Source organism: Oratosquilla oratoria, chromosome 13 (assembly GCF_046742065.1).
Source record: "Oratosquilla oratoria isolate Oo_2021 chromosome 13, ASM4674206v1, whole genome shotgun sequence".
NCBI classification, from domain to species: Eukaryota; Metazoa; Arthropoda; class Malacostraca; order Stomatopoda; family Squillidae; genus Oratosquilla; species Oratosquilla oratoria.
In genome coordinates, this window is record NC_134789.1 from 31,527,375 (window position 1) to 31,547,245 (window position 19,871).

At 43.4% G+C, this 19,871-nt stretch overlaps 1 protein-coding gene across 1 annotated transcript in view; it reads left to right on the forward strand.

Annotated features, from left to right (window-relative positions):
- LOC143032209 (uncharacterized) overlaps nucleotides 1–19,871 on the forward strand; it is a 224,873-nt gene that overhangs the window by 108,345 nt on the left and 96,657 nt on the right. The window contains exon 2 of the mRNA XM_076196679.1: nucleotides 9,865–9,909. The gene's annotated coding sequence lies outside the window, so the exon portion shown is untranslated. The remainder of the gene's footprint in view (nucleotides 1–9,864; nucleotides 9,910–19,871) is intronic.

The following is a 19,871-nucleotide window of genomic DNA, read 5'->3' on the forward strand; positions in this document are numbered from 1 at the left end:
AGTGCCGGCCCTGGGCTGCAATCGAAATAGGACCACTGGATTTGCATTCGCGGACTGTACCACTGCACCGTGTGTGTGTGTGTGTGTGTGTTTGTATAAGATTCACCATGGTCTTGGATCACGTGTTGGACTCGTGATTGACAGCTATTTCCCTTCCGGAAGAGAACTCAAAGCTCATAAATGAACGATCTATGGGTAATGCTATGAGCTTACACGCTCACACACCCACACCTCCCCGCCCACGAGAGTTGGAGTGACGACTCGCAACGCAGCGATACTGAAATTATTTCACCCCTGGACGGGATTCGAACCCGGACCGCCGTAGTTGTGGCCGCGAACGCTACCACCGTGTGTGTCTGTGTGTGTGGTTAAGAAGGTATCTTAAAATTACGATTGCATGCACGGTGAGTGTGATCGTATCAAAAGAGGAAGGCGCCATTTCTGGCACGAAACTCTAATTACCGAGTCATCTAAAGAACTCCATTATCGTCTCCATCGGGCGACTGAGGAGGGAAGGAAAGCTGGCGGCTTTTTCCGGCCTGCAGGTGCTCTACCGGGACGAGGGGGCTTTCTCCTCACCGCCAGCCCCACCGCCCCCCACCCCCCCACCCCCCGCCCTCTTCCTTTTTTATCATCCCGATGGGCCCTGATGTCTGTCGAGGGATATTATTAGTTGAGGCTGCATAGCTTTTGTATGGGCCTATGCCTCATCGAACCGAAGGGACAGAGGGGGAGTGGGGTGGGGAAAGGTGAGGGGGGGAAATGCAGACTGTCCAGTAGGGGAAATGGAAATGTATAAATGGAATATAAATCTGTTGGATAAGGGGGAGGCATAGGAAGGGGAGGGTAGGAGGTAGAAAAAATATATAAGAATTAGGTCTATTTGAGAGATTGAAGAGGGAGGTTGGGGGTGGGCGGGAATGGGGAATGTTTGGCAATGGAGGGTTGTTGGTAGTGTTAGGGTCGAATAAGATTTTGTAATCGATTAATTCTGGCTGCAGTTGCTATAGGTATGGCTCACTGAATAATGATTGTGGTTGGATATATGTCATTGTACAGTGTATGTATGTATGCATGTATGTATATATATATATGTATGTATATATATATAATATATATATATATATATATATATATATATATACCTAGTGAATTGAATAATGTACATTATTGAGTGCAGTGGTAGTAAATGTAAGATACAGAAAATCCAATAAGAGGCGAGATATGAAATCATGCAGGCTTACAGCATAATAGTTTGAAAACTATTGTGTGATGTTGGACATTTATTCGAACGTGTGTGTGTGTGCATGTGCGTGTGTATGTGAGAGAGAGAGATGGGCACATTATACGAGGTTTTGCGTGAAACTCAAACGTGATAAGGTTGTGGCACACTAGGCTAGCATGCTACTTCGTTTGAGTAGAAACGACTTAGGTTACTATATTCTAGACTTACGTAAGAGCATCTCAACAATGTGTCCAACATTCGTATAAGTTTAACTATTTTTGAGTTCGTCATTCAGCTTCTCACTATATGACGCAAGAGTAATTTCACATTTGGAAATTTGAAAAACAAAAGCTCGTAACCGAATTCAATTCTACTTAAACGAAGTAGCAAAAGCAAGTAGCATGCTAGCGAGAAATCCCTAGTGTGCCACCACCTTTAGTTTCTCGTACGCAATTGTTTTATTTATTATGTTCAGTTTCCTGTTGTTGTTGTTTTTTTCAGAATGTGCGCGCGTGTCCGCGCTCATGTTTGTATGAACCAAGTTATGAATTATAGAAGTTATTTTCACTGTATCTCACCTCCTGGCCAAAGTTGTATTTAGTCATGGTATAAGAGATTGGTGTATTTACCTATGCTGTACGTGAGAGAGAGAGAGAGAGTTATTTTCACGATATCCTGCCTCCTGCCCAAAGTTGTATTTCATCATTGTATAAGAGATTGATGAATTTAACCTATGCTGTATGTGTGTGTGTGTGAGAGAGAGAGAGAGAGAGAAAGAGAGAGTGCCGGTATTTCAGTGGATCTTATCACTTACTGTGCATTTACGTGACTAAATGTCCAACCGCTCCACACAGCGGCAGACATCATAGGTGCAGTACATTAGTGTCGCATATATATGCTAGCACCTAATCAGTATGGTCGACCAGATTACACTGATTTCAGACTTCATTCACAACCACAGCCATTCCAACATTCCAAAAAATTAACATCCACTTCTCAGCATACATACAACCTTGACAAGCCGGATTAAGTCACCGTGTTGAGGTACAAAGGCTGTATTGTCCCTCAGGGGATAGTCCGGTCCTGCGGTAGACCATTAAGGATGAACTCTATATTCACACACACACACACACACACACACACACACACACACACACACACACACACACACACACACACACACACACACACACACAACATAGAGTGGTGGACACTTGAAACAAACTGGACAATGAAATAGTGTGCGCAAAAACCATTCATGAGTTTAAGAGCAAACTAGACACTGCGAGATACAAAGGCGGGACACCACGAGCGTAGCCCCTTCCCGCAAAATACTAGGTAAATAAATACACACACACACACACACACAACAAAAATACGACGATGCATGTATTTTTCAGTGTCGATTCAAGGTGTGGTCGCTCAAGCCTCCTGTGCTCATACAGAGGGAAGGGAGGGTGAACCGGGGACGGGGGCTGGCGGGATTTGAGAGTAGGGTCAGATTAGTAACTGCTCTTATGGATATCTATTGACGTGAAAATTTCAGCTCTTGAGCTAAAGCGATTAACTGCTGTTGGAGATCATGAAGGAAGGAGGGAAATAAACGAAGATAAATTGATTTGAGCCAAAGAGAAGGTTGGGGAGGATAGGACAGGAAGAAAAGGGGGCTTACGGAACTCCACCGATCCTTCTTTTCCTCCCTAATTCAATTCCGAGTAGTACGACTACTACTTCTACTACTACTACTTTTTATATATATAATACGACCTCCATCCTCGTGGAACTGTGTGGTGGAAGCAGCAGGATCTGTCTTTCCACAGACACAGTTCATTGGCCCCTCTCCCGCCAATGATTGTGGTCGACGACCCTTTATTTATCTACTACTACTACTACTACTACTACTACTACTATCACAATTTTTTTCTTACTACTACTATTTCTCTACTACTACACACACCCTTTTCGTCCTACTCTGCCTCCTATTTTTTTCCTCCTCTTTCTCCTCGTCCTCATCTGCCGCCTCCTTTCATCTTCCTCCACCTCTTCCCTCATCTCTTCTTTCGGTTCCTCCTCTTGCTCCCTCTTCCCCCCCCCTCCAGTATGGAATATTGAGTGAATGGGTTCTATCCTTACGTTAAAGGTTCCACACCGCACCTCTGCGGACCAGAACCACGAAGCATTCTTTTACGATAACAAAAAAGAAGAAAAAAAAAAAAGTTGATCACTTTTACTTTTTACCTCCAACATCCACTGTCCCTCCTTCCTGATACTCTTCTCGAAAATCTCCTTCACCACCTCTGTGAATCACCCTCTTCGGTGTCATAGTGTCCCCCAAGAACAAAAGTGAGGATTATCGGCGATGAAATACAATACACTTGTAGGACTCCAACTCTTGTACGCAATATTGTTCCCAAGGACAAAAACCAGGGTTAATCATCGGAAACGAAATACAAATATTTCTCCTTTTACTTCCCTCCTCCTTATCCTCCTCCTCTTCCTCCTCCTCCTCCTCCTCCTCCTCCTCCTCCTCCTCCTCCTCCTCCTCCTCCTCCTCTTTCTTCTATATCTCCTCCTTCTTCCACCACCTCGTCATATTTGCCCTCTTCGCCCCTCCACCTCCTTCTACCTCCTCGTCCACTCCTTCCCCTTTCTCCTCCTCCTCTTACTCCTCCTTCTACCTCTACGTCCTCATCCGCTTCCTCCTTCTTCTACCTCCTCTTCTTTGTCTTCCTCCTCCTGCTCCTACCTCTTCGTTCTCCTCTCCTCCTCCTTCCCCTTTTCGTCCTCCTCCTCCTCCTACTCTTCCTTCTCCTCTTCCTCCTCCTCCTCCTTCTACCTCCTCGTGCTCTTCGTCCTCCTCCTCCTTCTACCACCTCCTCCTACCTCCTCTTCTTCTTTATCTTCCTTCTCTTCCTCGTATGCGCGAATGCTGGTCATCTCTTTCCCTTCCATTGAAAGAAGTCTGCGATAGGCCTATGAATGCGTTTTCAATGACGCCCCCTCTCTCCGCGATGCTGAGAGGGACAGGGAGTGTGAGGGCATAGTACAGCAGTCCCTCAATACTGTGGTTCATTATATATTCAGTTTCTCATAAGTTTGTTATTCAACTGAGGGAAGTTCACGCCCCCCCCCACCCGCCTGACCGAGACCTTGTTCGAAGCCCCAATAAGAACATAAGAATGGAGGAGACTGCAAGAGACCATAATGCCTACACTAGGCAGTTCTATGTCTCTTACCACCTTCATCCCTGTACATAAAATTGTCTGGTTTTCTCTTAAAACAAACAATTCTTTCAGCGCTCACTACAATATTACTAAGTCAGTTCCATTCGTTAACCAATCTGTTGGTAAACCAGTTCTTGCTTATTTTCTTCTATTAAGTCCGGGGCGTGACTCTGCTAGATTATGGCGGTTGACGCAACAAAATTATTACAGTCCATCTGAGCGGGTTAGAGCGTCGCTACTTGCGGCGGAGGTTGAGGTGACGGCAGCTCGAATTTGCCACCTGCAAGTTGGACCAAGGGCATGGTTCATTGAATTCCATGCTATAAAGTCCTCTGTAAGGGGCACCGTTCTAGCCTCCTGATGGGGGAGGGGGGAGGGTTCGTGATGTTAAACCGAATGAACGATAATGAAAGGTCGCGCAATCGGTTGTACTCTGCTGCTTCTACAGTACGTGAGGTGGAGATGTGGAAGAGGGTGATGAAGGTGGAAAAGGGTGGAGAGAGGGGAGGTTGGTAGACGTCGTGGCGATTTTTTAATCAATGCCCACCACCGTTTCAAGGGCACGAAGGAGTGAAATAGGTCCACGTTTTGCTCGGTGCGATTATAATTATCGTTCAACAATGATCGTCGAACGATTGTCTTGAACTCTAATTATTTGTTTATGAATGGGATTATTTTGATTCGAGATGCTAAGTACGAGGTTGGTAATTCTAGCCGAATCTACCAACGCGTTTACACAGATATAATGCCAGGTATTGATGCGCGTCACCTGCTATTGGTTGTGACAATAAGCTAATAATATAATCGCGCCGAACAAAACATACTTTTAGCCCGAAACAACGGAGAGTTTCCATCCGGCTGAACCGAATCGTGTGGCCGTAGTCGTTAGATGATAAATGTCAATAAACGATCGTTTTTATATTTCGAGTTAACCTTTATTTGAATAAAACAGCCTAGCGAGAGTCATAGAAACTGCGCAGGTCAGACCGCCACTGTTTCAGCCTAAGAGCAAACTGAGACGCAAGCGGCGCAGCGCAGAGCAAAGGCAGACTTCCTGTTGCTGAATTGAAGTACAGTTTGAACTTCTCTGTCACGTGAAATGTTTCTAGATGTACTACTACATCAGCATTTCAAGGGAGAGAGGAGTTCACACATTTGGCTGGAACCCGAGAGCTCGATCGGTTTTCACCGTAACCTCACTTGACATTTTAAGCACAATAAAACATGGAAAAGTAGATGGCTAAGTATAATATATATGTGTACACACACACACACACACACACACACACACACACACACACACACACACACACACACATATATATATATATATATATATTATATATATATATATATATCACACTTGCACATACACACACACACACACACACACACACACACACACACACACACACACACACACACATTTCTGTAAAGAAAGTTGCGTTCCTCTGTATGGTAAAAGAACGCTCATCTGTGTCTGTAAAAGGGGGGAAATATTGGGCTGTGGAAGTGAAGTGTAGGGGAAGAGAAATGTTGTCCAAAAGGAAATTCACGTCCGAGGAGAGAGAGAGAGACCAAGAGAGAAGTGCGAGATAAAGAAGAGGACCATGAGAGTTGGAAATGAACAGAAAGAGTTGAGGGCTCGGCGCGTCTATGGGGGCTTGGGGGCAACTCATAAGATTTGTTGAATCGATATGGGTGCGAGGAAAGGGGAAGGGGAAAGAGGAGACGAAGGACCAAGGGGAGGAGGAAGAGGAGGCGAAGGGCCAAGGGGAGGAGGAGGAGGAGAAGAGGAGCGGTCCATTGGTAACCTTTCGCTACGCTGGGGATTTCTTTAAGCTAGAAAATATCCCTTGGCGACAGCCAGAACATAAGAGGCGTCCAGAAACAGAGGGGCATCACTGCCACTTTTACGGGTCTCAAGTTAAGCACGGATTGTGAAAGATGTACGCCCCTATATAAATATCCGTGCTTAACTGTAAACCAGCAAAAGTGGCGGGGATGCCCCTCTGTTTCTGGATTCCTTATGTAGGAGTCACCGCTGGTAAAGAAATGAATAGTCAGGATAAGACCATTTCGCTGCGCAAAGAGTTTGCCTCGGCTGAATGAAATCATCTGGCGTCAGTCAGAAGAAATATGTAAATTGTCAGTAGCAATGAAAGAGAGTCAGATGACGGTTATGGGTCACTTATGAATCCCTTCAAATTGGTAATGATTTTAAATATTTTGTTGTGAGTAAGGCCAGGCGATTTCAAATTTTCTGCGACTAGACAAAATCCATTGGCCAAGTGTCTTTTTGTATGTGTGCGTTCGTGTGTGTGTGTGTGTTTGGGAGAAAACGTGTATGTCAAGGTCTCTCGCAAGGGACGGAGGCTTCCCCTCCATATCTGAATAAAATGACCTGATGGCAGCCAGAAACGTTTAATTAAACGGTGGGCCACCGGATTGATCCCATGAGGGTTTGAGCCAGTTTTTTTTTTTTTTCACATACCCACGTGATGCCACTGTAAGTAGTCGCATCTCTCGTCGGAATAAAATCGCCTGACAGGAACCAACGAAGTATACAAAGGTCGACGTCTGCTATGCCGAGGTTATAAGAATATACGGCTTGACGCGAACCGCACTCACCCTTGAGGGTGAGCCTTGATGCGAGGTCTCAAGTGTTAGCCCGCGGGATGGTATAGGGGTCGTCTTGCAGAGCGGTACACTGGTATGGAAATTATTTTCTTTGGTGCGATTGTACGGTATGCCGAAAAGGTGACTGGAAGTTTGTCGGTATGGCGCAATCGGTTGAATCATTGTCACTTGTTACGTGCTAGCGGAGGTTCGAGTCCTTAGCTGTACCACATATCAATTTCTGTATGTATGCCTCCTCAAGTTTCTCGATGTTGATGGCCTAGAATTAAAATGAATTGTGGTTGATAAATGTAAATATGTTAAGTCACTGTCACTTGTTACGTGCTAGCGGAGGTTCGAGTCCTTAGCTGTTCCACGTATCAATTTCTGCATGTATGTCTCCTCGAGTTTCTCGATGTTGATGGTTTAGAATTAAAGTGAATTTTGGTTGATAAATGTAAATCTGTTCACTGGGACCCATTCAGTGTTGCACACACACACACACACAATATATATATATATATATATATATATATTGATGGCGCAATCGGTTAAGTCACTGTCACTTGTTACGTGCTAGCGGAGGTTCGAGTCCTTAGCTGTACCACGTATCAATTTCTATTTGTATGCCTCCTCGAGTGGAACTGCCGAGTGTAGGCCTTATGCTTTCTTGCAGTTTCTTCCATTCTTATGTTCTTATATTAGAGATGATTAAAGTAGCCTGGTGGTAACAAAAAGGGAAAGAAGTGTCGCCCGGTGTGGGAAGGATGAAAACAACTCAATGTACGAGGTATCTATCTATATACCAAGATATTTTCCCCCTTACAAGAGAGGTAGCCAAGTCAAAGGCACGTACCTACTCCCACGCATTCCACTCCCATCCACCACCCTTTCCCCCCTTTCATCTTAGTTCCTCATGGTGACGGGTCATCCCTGTATTTCGTCCACTGCCCTGGATAAGAAGCAGTGTAGCAAGACACAGTACATCCACAGCAAGGCCGCTTCACTTAATCGGCGACCCTTCTCTCCGTCTTGCAGAAAAAAGAAGACTGGGAGAAATCCCTACGGGCTGCGTCAAAATATATTTTTTAGTAAAAATAAGAACAAGGCATATACAAAGCTAACGACAGATTCACATAAGCAAGATCTTGATTCCGAATGGGTGCCAAAAAGATGAATGAAATATCATGGCGACAGTAGTGAGGAAAGAGTACCGACGCTTATGGAAAGGATTAATTGAGATTGACCACCTTTTTCACAGGAGGAGTGCTCGGGAGGTGCATGTAATTGCCAGGTAAAGTGCCAAACACGCTCCGGAAGAGGATAACCAGGAAATAGAATCCGACATAGATGATGCAAAAGAAACCTCGTGCGCACAAGAAGGCCGTTGTTAAGGTGGCGGCACATTAGGCTAGCATGCTACTTACATTTAGTACTTCGTTTGAGTAGAAACAACTTCGGTCACAATATTCTAGACTTTGGTAGGAACATTTCAACAATGTGTAACATTCGTATAGGTTTAACTTCTCTTAGTTCGTCATTCAGTTTCTCACTATATGACGCAAGTGATTTGATATTTGGAAATATGAAAAACAAAAAGATCGTAATCAAAGTCGTTTCTACTCAAAGTAGCAAAAGCAAGTAGCATGCTAGCGAGACATGCCTAGTGTGCCGCCACCTTAAAAATGGCCTCGATGTCCGGGCCCAACCACTTTGTTATGCTTTGACGGGCAATAACCTTCAGTGGCAATCTAAACCGCGGTGAAAACAAAAATGTCTCGTGGTGGTGTATTTTCTGTACAGTGAAACTTATTGCTTTTCACAACAATACAGTGATTGGAGCTCTCACCTCTCTAGTTCTCAGATTTGTTTACCATGCAATTGAGCTTATCATACATATGCAGACACCACCTCCACATCAGGATGCCCACTGGCCGATCGGATTAGAGCTTCGCTATTTGTGGCGGAGGTCGAGGTAACGTCAGTACGAACCCTCCCACCAGCGAGTTCAATCACGGGCATGTTTTATGGTGCACAGAAATCTTGAACGAACGCATTGGCCAACTAATTAGATATGTGTATATAAAGAAACCCCTTTATTAGTACGACGTTTCGATTGTTACAGTTTTATCATGTACTTGATAAGTTGTAACAGGCGAAAGGTTGTACTAATAAAGTCCCTGTCCTCACATTCAGGTGTTTCTTTATACACACATCTGTTCATCACATACAAATATTCAGATGTAAATTGTTTGCAGCGTGCCACATCCTATTTGTTTGGCCAACACTGTCACTGTAAATGTACTCACTCCTTTTTGACTAACTGATTCACAAGTATGCCCAAGAGGTTCACGCCCTGATGCCACATAAGGTTTTACTTTCCCTCAAGCCTCGTTTACACGGGACAAGTTGAGAGGCAAGTCAAGTGTGCAAGTTACACTGAAAAGGGAAGCGATCAAATACGTGTTCACACAGGCCACGTCAGAGATAAGTGGCCTGTGCGAACATGTACTTGCTCGCTTTCCTCTCCAGTTCAAGTAACTTGCACACTTGACTTGCCTCTCAATTTGCCCCGTGTAAGCGAGGCCGTATGTCTTCTTGACTGTCAGGTCAAGTAGGAGTCATCAGTAGACACTGGGTTCGAATCTAGACCCACGTGGTGCAAAGTGAGGTCGAACCCAAAGCTCCACAGCAGCACAGTGTACTAGATCTGTAAAGTAAATTTCTTTATTTTGGTTTGTTTATATGTGCCACAACCTATTCAGTAGTGTAATGGTGCTTTTATTTCAATTTCAGGTGCTCCTCTTATGCGTCCGAGGACCCCATCAGGAAAGCATTTGTGTAAGTACCGATCCGTATTGGGACCCCCCCCCCCTCCCCCATCGTATATAGGGGGATTTGGGATTTGTATGGTATTTTGATCAAGGCAGTCGCGATCCTCTTTGATTTTGCCGAGTCATATGTTTAAGTGACTCGGAGATGAGTTTACTTGATCGCAGCTAGTTTTGTGTGTGTGTGTGTGTGTGTATGTACAGTATGTGTGTTTGTGTGCGTGTGTACGCGCTTGCATATATATCTTCTTTCAGGTAAACTTTTATATGAGGACGAGACTGTATTGGGTTGTATTTATGTAAGTGCGCGTATGTGTATACTCCTTGTGTAGATAGTTCTGTATATACCATCGTATAAAACGCGTTTTTTATTTTTAGATGTATTACAAAATTCCATTGCATCTAATACGGCCGTATACATTTTCTTACAAAACCACTTGAAAATATCATTCAATAAATGTATGATGAAACGTACTATTTTTCGAACAAAATATCCTTATTTTAGAGGTGCGTTTTATGCGAAGGTGCGGCTTATACGCTGGTAAATAAATTACATGATCTCATATGTCAACACATATATGCATCTGTTCGTGCTTGTGCATCTTTAGTCGTTATACTGTGCTTGTACGTTTATTCATACTTGATAGTATGAAGACCCGTTTGTTTTTATCAGGTGTTTGTGTTATTTGAAAAAGGCCATGCGAAGATGTAACAGTGAGCAGAGACAAAGGAATGTATGGGAAAATCAACCAATATATTGTCTTACGTACATTATTATTCTAACTTTTGTATTGATGTTGAAAGGTGTCTTTATATCCATGTCACGATCCACCTATGGGCCAGGCTAGTCGCGACACGAAAAAAAAGTTAAGACCTTGCGCAGCTCGGACGAGTGACAGTGTTCAGGCAGGATTATTAAACTCTTCGTTAAAATTAATTATTATTTACAATATTAAAATAGACACAAACAACATAAATGAACTTAGAATAAGAATATTGTAAATGCATATATGTTACATGAATTATGAATAAGTACTGAATCAGTTACCAAGTAGAGAAGTAGCTAGTTGTGAGCTTGTATGCAGCACGTAAGAACAGGTGGACGAAATGAAGTCTTGATTATGGTGTAGACAAGTCTTGATTCTGGTTTCTAGAAGTCGCACCAACGGAAAGTGGTCTGGTCCGATCTTCAAGTCTCGGAAACACATGAGTTGAGGAGAGACTGGAGCACGATAACTTCTGGTAGGGGTCTTCTGGTAGGCGGAAACACGTAGGATATTTTTTTATGTTTCGTGGTCGAGAAATAACAGAGAGAGAGCGTGTGTTGAGTCGTACTTAGCTTTACTCCAGCAGCAGTATATGCCCGAAACAATTAGGGAAAGGGAAGGATTGCACTTCGCGTGGAGATTGCCAATTCACGGGTTCGGCACTTAAAGATTGCTTAGTGCAGTCGTAGAGGTCCAAGGTACTTGTTTAGTTGAGTTGTCATAATCGACGAATGTAGAAAATGTTCTACTTTGATTCAGATGAACTGTGGGCGTCTGCTTCTTTTCTTGTCTTCTCCCTCTGCTCTCTTCTCTGCCGTCGCTCTTTGCTTGGATCTCCATTCGGGGTCTGTAGTCGCTGTCTCCATTCGGCCTTACATAGCCCGGGCATTGGTGATTACTTTTCCTGGCTGTCAAAACGTGCTTAAACAAGGTAGTACAGCCGCTTCCTACCAATGGGAAAGAAGAATATGCTTTCGCGCTAAATTATGTAACGTTTTCTGAGCTTGGCGTCATCTGACAGAACGTACTTGAAGTGCGCCCCAACAGACGGGTATTGCGCATTGGTTTACTTTATAACATACATATTATGAAACACTCATTTATTTCATGAAATGTATACAAATTTTCTTTCCATAAGTGACAATAACAACATTAATGATAATACACAACACGTCATATTCACGCAAGGTGTGCCTTTAAAATACAAAAAAAAAAAAAAAATACAAACAGGAGACTATTCACGCAAGGGCGTGAAACAGCACAACCCAGGATTCTATTCATGCTGATGACGTGACAATCCATGTACTTGAAAACCTACAGGATTTTACACTTTTTTTTTCTTTTTTTTTCTAAAGAATACGAAATTGGAACAATGAAAATATCGTAGTACCGGGAAGAAATTTTTGTACAGAGTAGAAAAGAAAGAGCCCAAATATCAAAGTAGGCAAAGAGCAATTGACACCCCCTTTCATATGAATGATCTGAAGAAATCTGATGTGAAAGTGATGGTGACTATTCGGTTTAACGTCGCGAACTCCCCCTGTTAGGATTCAAGGACGGTGCCCCTTACAGAGGACTCTGTAGCGTGGAATTGAGTGAACCATGCCCGTGGTCCAACTTGCTGGTGGCTGGGTTCGAACTGACGTTACCTCGACCTCCGCCGCAAATTGCGACGCTCTATTCCGCTCGGCCAGCGAGCATCTTGATGTGGAGGTAGAGTTTGAATATGATAGAAACCAAAATTGTCCACCAAGAAGCGAAGGTGCTGTACGCAAGGTTCTTTTTAGGGAATGAGATAAGTTTTACATAGAATTTTGAATCGAGTTAACGTCGCGAACACCTCCTAGGACTTTGTAGTGTGGAATTGAATGTATCATGTCCTTGGTCCAACTCGCTGGTGGCAGACTTCGAACTGCCGTCACCTCGACCCACGCCGCAAGTAGCAACGTTTTAACTCGCTCGGCTTACATATTGCAAATTGATAAAAACGTAGAAACTATCGCCCTATCAACGGTTGTTTTCTTACTCATTTCAGGCTATCATTACATCGTAGTATTTGCATTTTTTCTGTCGCTATTTCTCACCATTGCTGTTTTACTAGACCTAGTAACTGCATGACTCCTTCCCTGGGGAGAGTATAATACTTATATGTATATATATATATATATATATATATATATATATATATATATATATATATATATATATATATATATATATATTATAATACCTTTGAAAAAATATATATGTAGAAAGGCAGAGACTGCATGATGTAATACATTTATTATGAAAAATATATATGTGCATTTGATTATGTGTATGCTTGCATATACGCGTTTCAGTTGTACATATAGGGACTCCCGTGGTGTTTACGTTATTGTGGAACCAACCTCCTTATGAGATTTCGTCCAGCCTTGACTCGTGGGATCCCGACGCGGCGGCGTGAGTAATGGTCCCCCTCCTTCAGATAAGCGCGGGACCCGGGCTGAGTTATAGGAGGGGCTTCGTCAGAAGCAGCGAACCCATGGTCACACTGTTTTAGATGCCCTGTCAGAGCAGTTGGCACGTAATCAGTGGAGGGTATTTAAGTAGGCTTGTGTGTGTGTGTGTGTGTGTGTGTGTGTGTGTGTGTGTGTGTGTGTGTGTGATTCACAACGGTCCTGTATCACGTGATGGATTCGTAATCGACAGCTCTGGATGAGAGCTTCATAGCTCGTAAGGCTTGACATAGGAGTAATGCTGTGACCCTACACACACACAGGGACGCTCACACACACACACACACACACACACACACACACACACACTGCTCAGAATGTTGGTACAGCAACGGCTTGCATTAGCTTTCAAGCCGTGAGCGGGGTTCGAACTTGGGTTTCCCGTGTGAAAAATCAAGACGTTTCTTATACACTATTAAGTAGTATAATTCCACATATGTATGTGAGTGTGCAAGTTGATGTGCATAAGCGTGCGTGTTTGCGTATGTGTGTCTGCGCATATTCGTGTACGCTTGTGTGTATGATTTTGTGTATGTGTGCATGCGTTCGTTCGTCTGTTTCTATTTATGCGCTCATGTTTTGGTTTGCATGCATGTATTTATGTGTGTATGTATGTCTTTGTAGGGTTGCCTAAATCCGTATGTGTGTATGTATGTCTTTGTAGGGTTGCCTAAATCCGTATGTGTGTATGTATGTCTTTGTAGGGTTGCCTAAATCCGTATGTGTGTATGTATGTCTTTGTAGGGTTGCCTAAATCCGTATGTGTGTATGTATGTCTTTGTAGGGTTGCCTAAATCCGTATGTGTGTATGTATGTCTTTGTAGGGTTGCCTAAATCCGGTCGACATGTCTTGACACTTTGTGTGCATATTTTGTGTCCGTGTATGTATGTGTGTGTGTGTGTGCGTGTACGTACGTGCGTGCACGCTCGGCCAAGCGGACAGACTAGCTCGTGCGTTTGTGTGCATCAATAAAAGGCGACCTGCGGGGACTGCTGTATACAATTTAACACCAACTTCGCCGCAATTTCTTTCGCGGCCGCGTGCAGCTACGAGACTAATGAAAGCTTCTGGCTACGACATCCACAGTATCGATGATAAAGATAATGATGACGATGGTGACGGTGGTGATGGTGATGACCGGAAGGTAATTGTGATACGGAAGGGTAACGATATTCATTTTTTTTTTCTTTCTTTTTTCGTCAATTTGATTTTTTTCTTCTTTTTACCGAGGGTTTTTTGGGGGCTAAAAGAATGAAAGGCCTCAAAAATTTAATTCCCATGTTATAAGTTCGTCAAAAATTCTGTGAGAGGGAAAATATTCGTGCCCCTAAAATGCGGCACATTATTATTTCGGTGAGGCCATGGTTGAAAAAATTCGGGAGTGTTTTTCATTTTTCCTTTTAATATATAAATATATAGTTGATATTGGGATCTGGCGGTCGGGTGTGGGTAGGGGAAGGGTTAATGATGGTGGAAACAGTCGAGAGGAGAAGAGAAAGTATGGGAAGAGGAGGAAGGAAGATGATGCACGGCATGAGAAGAATATAGGGAAGAACCAGTGGAGGATATTTTTTTGGAGCAATGATTGTTTTCAGAAGTAAGGTTATTCTTAGATTTTTTTTTTTTTTTTTTTGCGTTCTCTCTCTCATTCTCTCTTTTTCTCTCTCTCCCTCTCTCTTTCCCTTTTTCTCTTTCTCTCTTTCTTTCTCTTTATCTCTTTTCCCTCATTATCTCTACCTCCTCTCTCTTCCTCTTCCTCTCTCTTCCTTTCTCCCCCCCTCTTCTCTCTCTCACTTCCTCCTTCTCTCCCTCTCTCTTTCACCTCCTCCTCCCTCTCTCTCTCTCTCTCTCTCTCTCTTTCTCTCTCTCTCTCTCCCCTCTCTCTCCCTCTCTCTTCTCTCTCTCCCTCTCTTTCTCTCTCTCCCTCTCTATCTCTCCGTCTCTCTCTCCCTCTCTATCTCTCTCTCTCCCCCCCTCTCTCTCTCTCTCTCTCTCTCTCTCTCTCTCTCTCTCTCTCTCTCTCTCCTCTCCTCTCCCCTTTCTCTTCCTTCCCCTCCGTCTCACTCCCCCTCTCTCTTCTCTCTCTAACTCTCTCTCCTCTCCCTCTCTTTTCTCTCTCTAACTCTCTCTCCTCTCCCTCTCTTTTCCTTGTCTATCTCTCTCTCGCACACACCCAAAAAGAACGATAATAATAAAATGATAATAATAATAATAGTAATATTGGTGAATATTTTATTTGCACCCCGTAGGTTTTATTGTTTCGCAGAAAAAAAAAATGTATGTGTGTGTGTGTGTATATATATATATATATATATATATATATATATATATATATATATATATATATATATATATATATATATATATATAAGATATTGTTTTCCCAAAAGAGAAATCGGTTCATTATACAGTTTCCCAAACTGTAATTAGCCCGGTACACTATTTACCTACACTGTTGACAATACAGTATTTGTTTCATCGAGACCGGCGATAGCTTCTTGACATTTTTCCTTGGCCTTCGCGATGGTCTCCAAAGAGAAACATCTTCCCGATGTCTTATTTCAAAAGCCTTTCAACGCCCTCACCTCCATCAGGAGTTGCAACCTTGAGGGGCTGGCACTTTGTCCCCGGGCTGGGTCGAAGATTTTCTTCATGAATTTCGTTAGTCTCTTACCCCCGTTTACATACACTCTTCCATATAAAGAGAGCCCCTCTCCTTTCCATCGCCTTTTCTCTTCCTCCTCACCTACTCTTCCAACTCCTCTCCTACTCTCCTCACCTTTCTCCTCCTCCTCCTCCCCCTCCCCTTCCTCCTCCCCCTCCCCTTCCTCCTCCCCCTCCCCTTCCTCCTCCTCCTCCCCTCCTCCTCCTCCCCCTCCCCTTCCTCCTCCCCCTCCCCTTCCTCCTCCTCCCCTCATGCTCCTCCTCCACCACCTCTTCCTCCATCAACTCCTCCTCCTCCTCCTCCTCCTCCTGTTCCCCCCCTCTTCCTGCTCTCTTCTTCCTCCCCTCGTTGCTGCTACTATTAGCCAGTGATACAGAAAGAGGCTCATACAAATACAACATAGAGAAGAGTAAGTTTCTTTGCAAGGAGAGCTGTGGGGGGGACCCGAGGACTGTCTGTAGAGCTGCGGGTATCCAGTCCGTCAAACGCGAGGCCGTTATTATTGTTGTTGTTATTACTATTGTTATTATTAATAATGATAATAATAATAATAATAATGATTATAAATAGTAGTAGTAGTATCATCGTTGTCGTCGTAGTTGTATTTGCTGTTGGTGTTCTTGTTGTTGTTTATGTTCCTCTTAACCCGAACTCGTTACATTCGTTTCCTTCAAACCGTAGACCGTTCGGTAACTATACACTGCTTCCCTCACAGTAAGCGGCCGTTATTGAGTGGATTTCGACGTCACTAATTAATGGCACTCAGGAATGGCACTGGAAGAGGCATCCTCATTCCGAACGAGAAGTCGTTTTTTTTTTTTTCTTTGATGTGTTGCCAGTCAGTAAATGGTCGATCACTCATGAAAACATTGGTCGGGAACTGAGAGCTATTTAACTCTCATTCCCGGGGCTGCTAATTAGCTGAATCAAATCGTCAGTCTTTATTTATTTATTTTATTTTATTTTATTTTTAGGGGGGGGGGGCGGAGGGGATCACCCGGCCGGACCTCGACCTTCCGTCACACTTACAACCTTTTCACACTTTCCTCCTGTATTTTTACTCGAAACATTTAAATGTTCCATGTCTAGTGCCTCACTTTTTACCACCTTGATTTTTTTTTATTGTTATAACTCATAGCTTCGCAGTACAACAACACTGACTGCATTCTGGTCTCCACAGTAATTAGGGTGTTGTTGCTTTTCTAGTCCCCTTCTCTCCACTCGCCGTCAAATTCACCTTACGCGTTTCAATGTTTCTACGCTAAATAATTTATTTCACTTTAATTATATTTGCACAAGTTGAAATTCTCAATCTAGTTTCTCGTCTCACATATTTATCCTTCAGTTGTCATCACTTCCTGACTTAAGTTACCAGAAGAGGCTGGATGATCGCACCACATATAATTATCCAGGATGTTGCACTTCATACTATACAATACATTATGGAAGGCTGCGTTTTACACAGTCATGCACGCCAACAACACAACATACACTCTATAAGGAATTTTTGGAGAAAACCTGTTCCAGCCATGGCGTTCCTCAGGGGAGACTAGGGAACAAGAAGAAGTCATTTTCATTTTCCTCAGCCTTTACTACATCGTATCCACAAGTCTTCCTTAATCTACCACTTTTCATTAAAATCTTCGTCAGTAATTTTTCGTTGTCCTTATATCACCAGGAGATTCCGAGCCGTAGACAAAACAGATGAAATAAGGCGCGGGTTGCATCTAAAAGTTTAATGATGATAGATTTATAACTCCACAATTGAATGTAATCAACCTGCAGGTAGAGCAAATCATATAAAACGGGGACGTTATTGAAAGAGATATTTTTCTTATTATTACTTTGTTAAAAAAAAAAAGCTTGCCGCAATTGACAGGACTTAGCCTTCCGAGGATTTCTCACATCCCATTGCATGGAATGGGATGGTGAGTTCGGTTAATTGTTAGAATATTCCGTCACCAGAAAATCTATATATACATACATATATATATATATATATATATATATTAATGTGGTGCCGCTCAGTGGCAGCTAGAATAAAATACAGGCGTGATGAGGAATTTCATGTTTTCAAGGAAAGACTGTCGCACAGTAAGGAATATCAAGTTCTAGCCTAATGTTCCCCTTCAGCTTAACCTCTCCAGCAGGATGATATATATCTATATACAGAGTAACACAGAAAAACGGGAACTTTTGAAAAATCCAATAAAAATAGAAAAAGAAAATATTGACAGAAGTTGAACCATAACAACTTACCTTTTAAGAGACAGTAATACAAATTTTCAGTGTTTGACAATTGCGTCCTGTAGATGGCGTCCTTGTGTACGTATGCATTCTTCCAATCTGCTCTTGAGGTTCTCCATTGGTCGCTGCAACATCTCAGCTGGGATACCACGAATTTCGTCTTGAATTCTTTGTTTCACTTCATCCATTGTCCTTGGCCGAGTCGTGTAGACCCGACTCTTCAGGTAGCCTTACAAGAAACAATCACAAACGGACAAATCCGGTGATCTTGGAGGCCAGGGAATGTCACCGAATCTTGAGATGACACGGTTACCAAACAATTATCTCACAACTGCCGTTGATTGCCTCGCAATGTGCGATGTCGCACCATCCTGTTGAAACCAGGTTTCATGAAGTTGTGGAAATTTGTTCAATGCAGGTGCAATAAAAGATTGCAACATCTCAACATACCGATCCGAAGTGACAGTCACTGTGCTCCTTTGTTCATTTTCGAAAAAGTAAGGTCCGATGACTCCGTGTGACGAAACTGTACACCATATTGTCACCTTGCTGATGCGTAAAGGGCGTTCATGAACTTCTTTTGGGTTGCTGGCAGAAATGTAATCGCAACTGATAATCGTTCTCCTTCAGTTGTTGCACGATCTGCAGCTTGTACGGATGAAATTTTAAATCAAAATTGAGAATTCGGCGGACACTCTTTCGGGACACACTGACCCCAGCTGCTTGCTTACGAACTGAACGCCATGGGCTCCTAAGACTGAAAAGAGTACAGCTTCGATACTCTGTGGAGTACGAGCACTTTTCGGTCGTCCTGTCGTTGTTGTTGTTTTTTCAGATCGAGTCTCTTCAAAGTTTTTAATCCAATTTTTTATCGTGTTTTCGAGGGAACCCGACCATGACGTTCGAAGTTGAAAAAAACATCGGAACTCCCTCTGCACACCTTCCAAACTATCATTGTTTTTTGTAAGACCTTTTTATAGCAAAAGTACGCTGTTGACCGTTCCGCTGCTTCATAATTACTACATGGCGAGAGTGTTTACAGCTTAAGGTCCCTGTTCCGCAATGCTGCCAGCTGTACATGACTGCCACTAAGCATTTCAAAAGTTCCCGTTTTTCTGTGTCACCCTGTATATATCTTTATACCAAAGACTTCTTCTGTACAAGGGGGGTAGCCAAGTCAAAAGCACACACCCACACACACTCATTCCACTCCCATACACCTCACTAAGAACACCGACGAGATTGTGCAACGGAGAGGTGAAGTTTGACCTCAACGGGGTCTTGATACATCGAGACAACCTTCTTACTGGAGTCCAACCCTCAGGTGTATAAGTTCGCCTCCTGCCCTTAAGCCGGATGGATTCTCGCTGGCCGAGCGGGTTAGAGTGTCGCTACTTGCGGCGGAGGTCGAGGTGACGGCAGTTCGAACCCTGCTGCCCCTACCACCAGTGAGTTGGACCAAGGATATGGTCTATGAATTTCCATGCTACAAAGCCCTATAAAGGGCATCGTAATAGCCTTCTAATGGGGGGGGGGTGTTCGCGACGTTAGACCGTAGCAATCCTTAGCCAGAACAAACTATATAAAGTGTGTCACAGTGTTCAACGCAACAGAGGCCCTTGGGGGTACCCAACTGATAAGTACCACCTTCGTGAATCTAGAGGGAGAAAAGGGTGTTGAGGCAAGGATGGGTGAAGAGGAGGAAAGGAAATGCAAATGAAGTGTGAAATGGAGGGGATGGGGAAAGCGGTGGTGGAGGAGAAACCCACGGTTGGTTGGAGAAAGATGAACTTG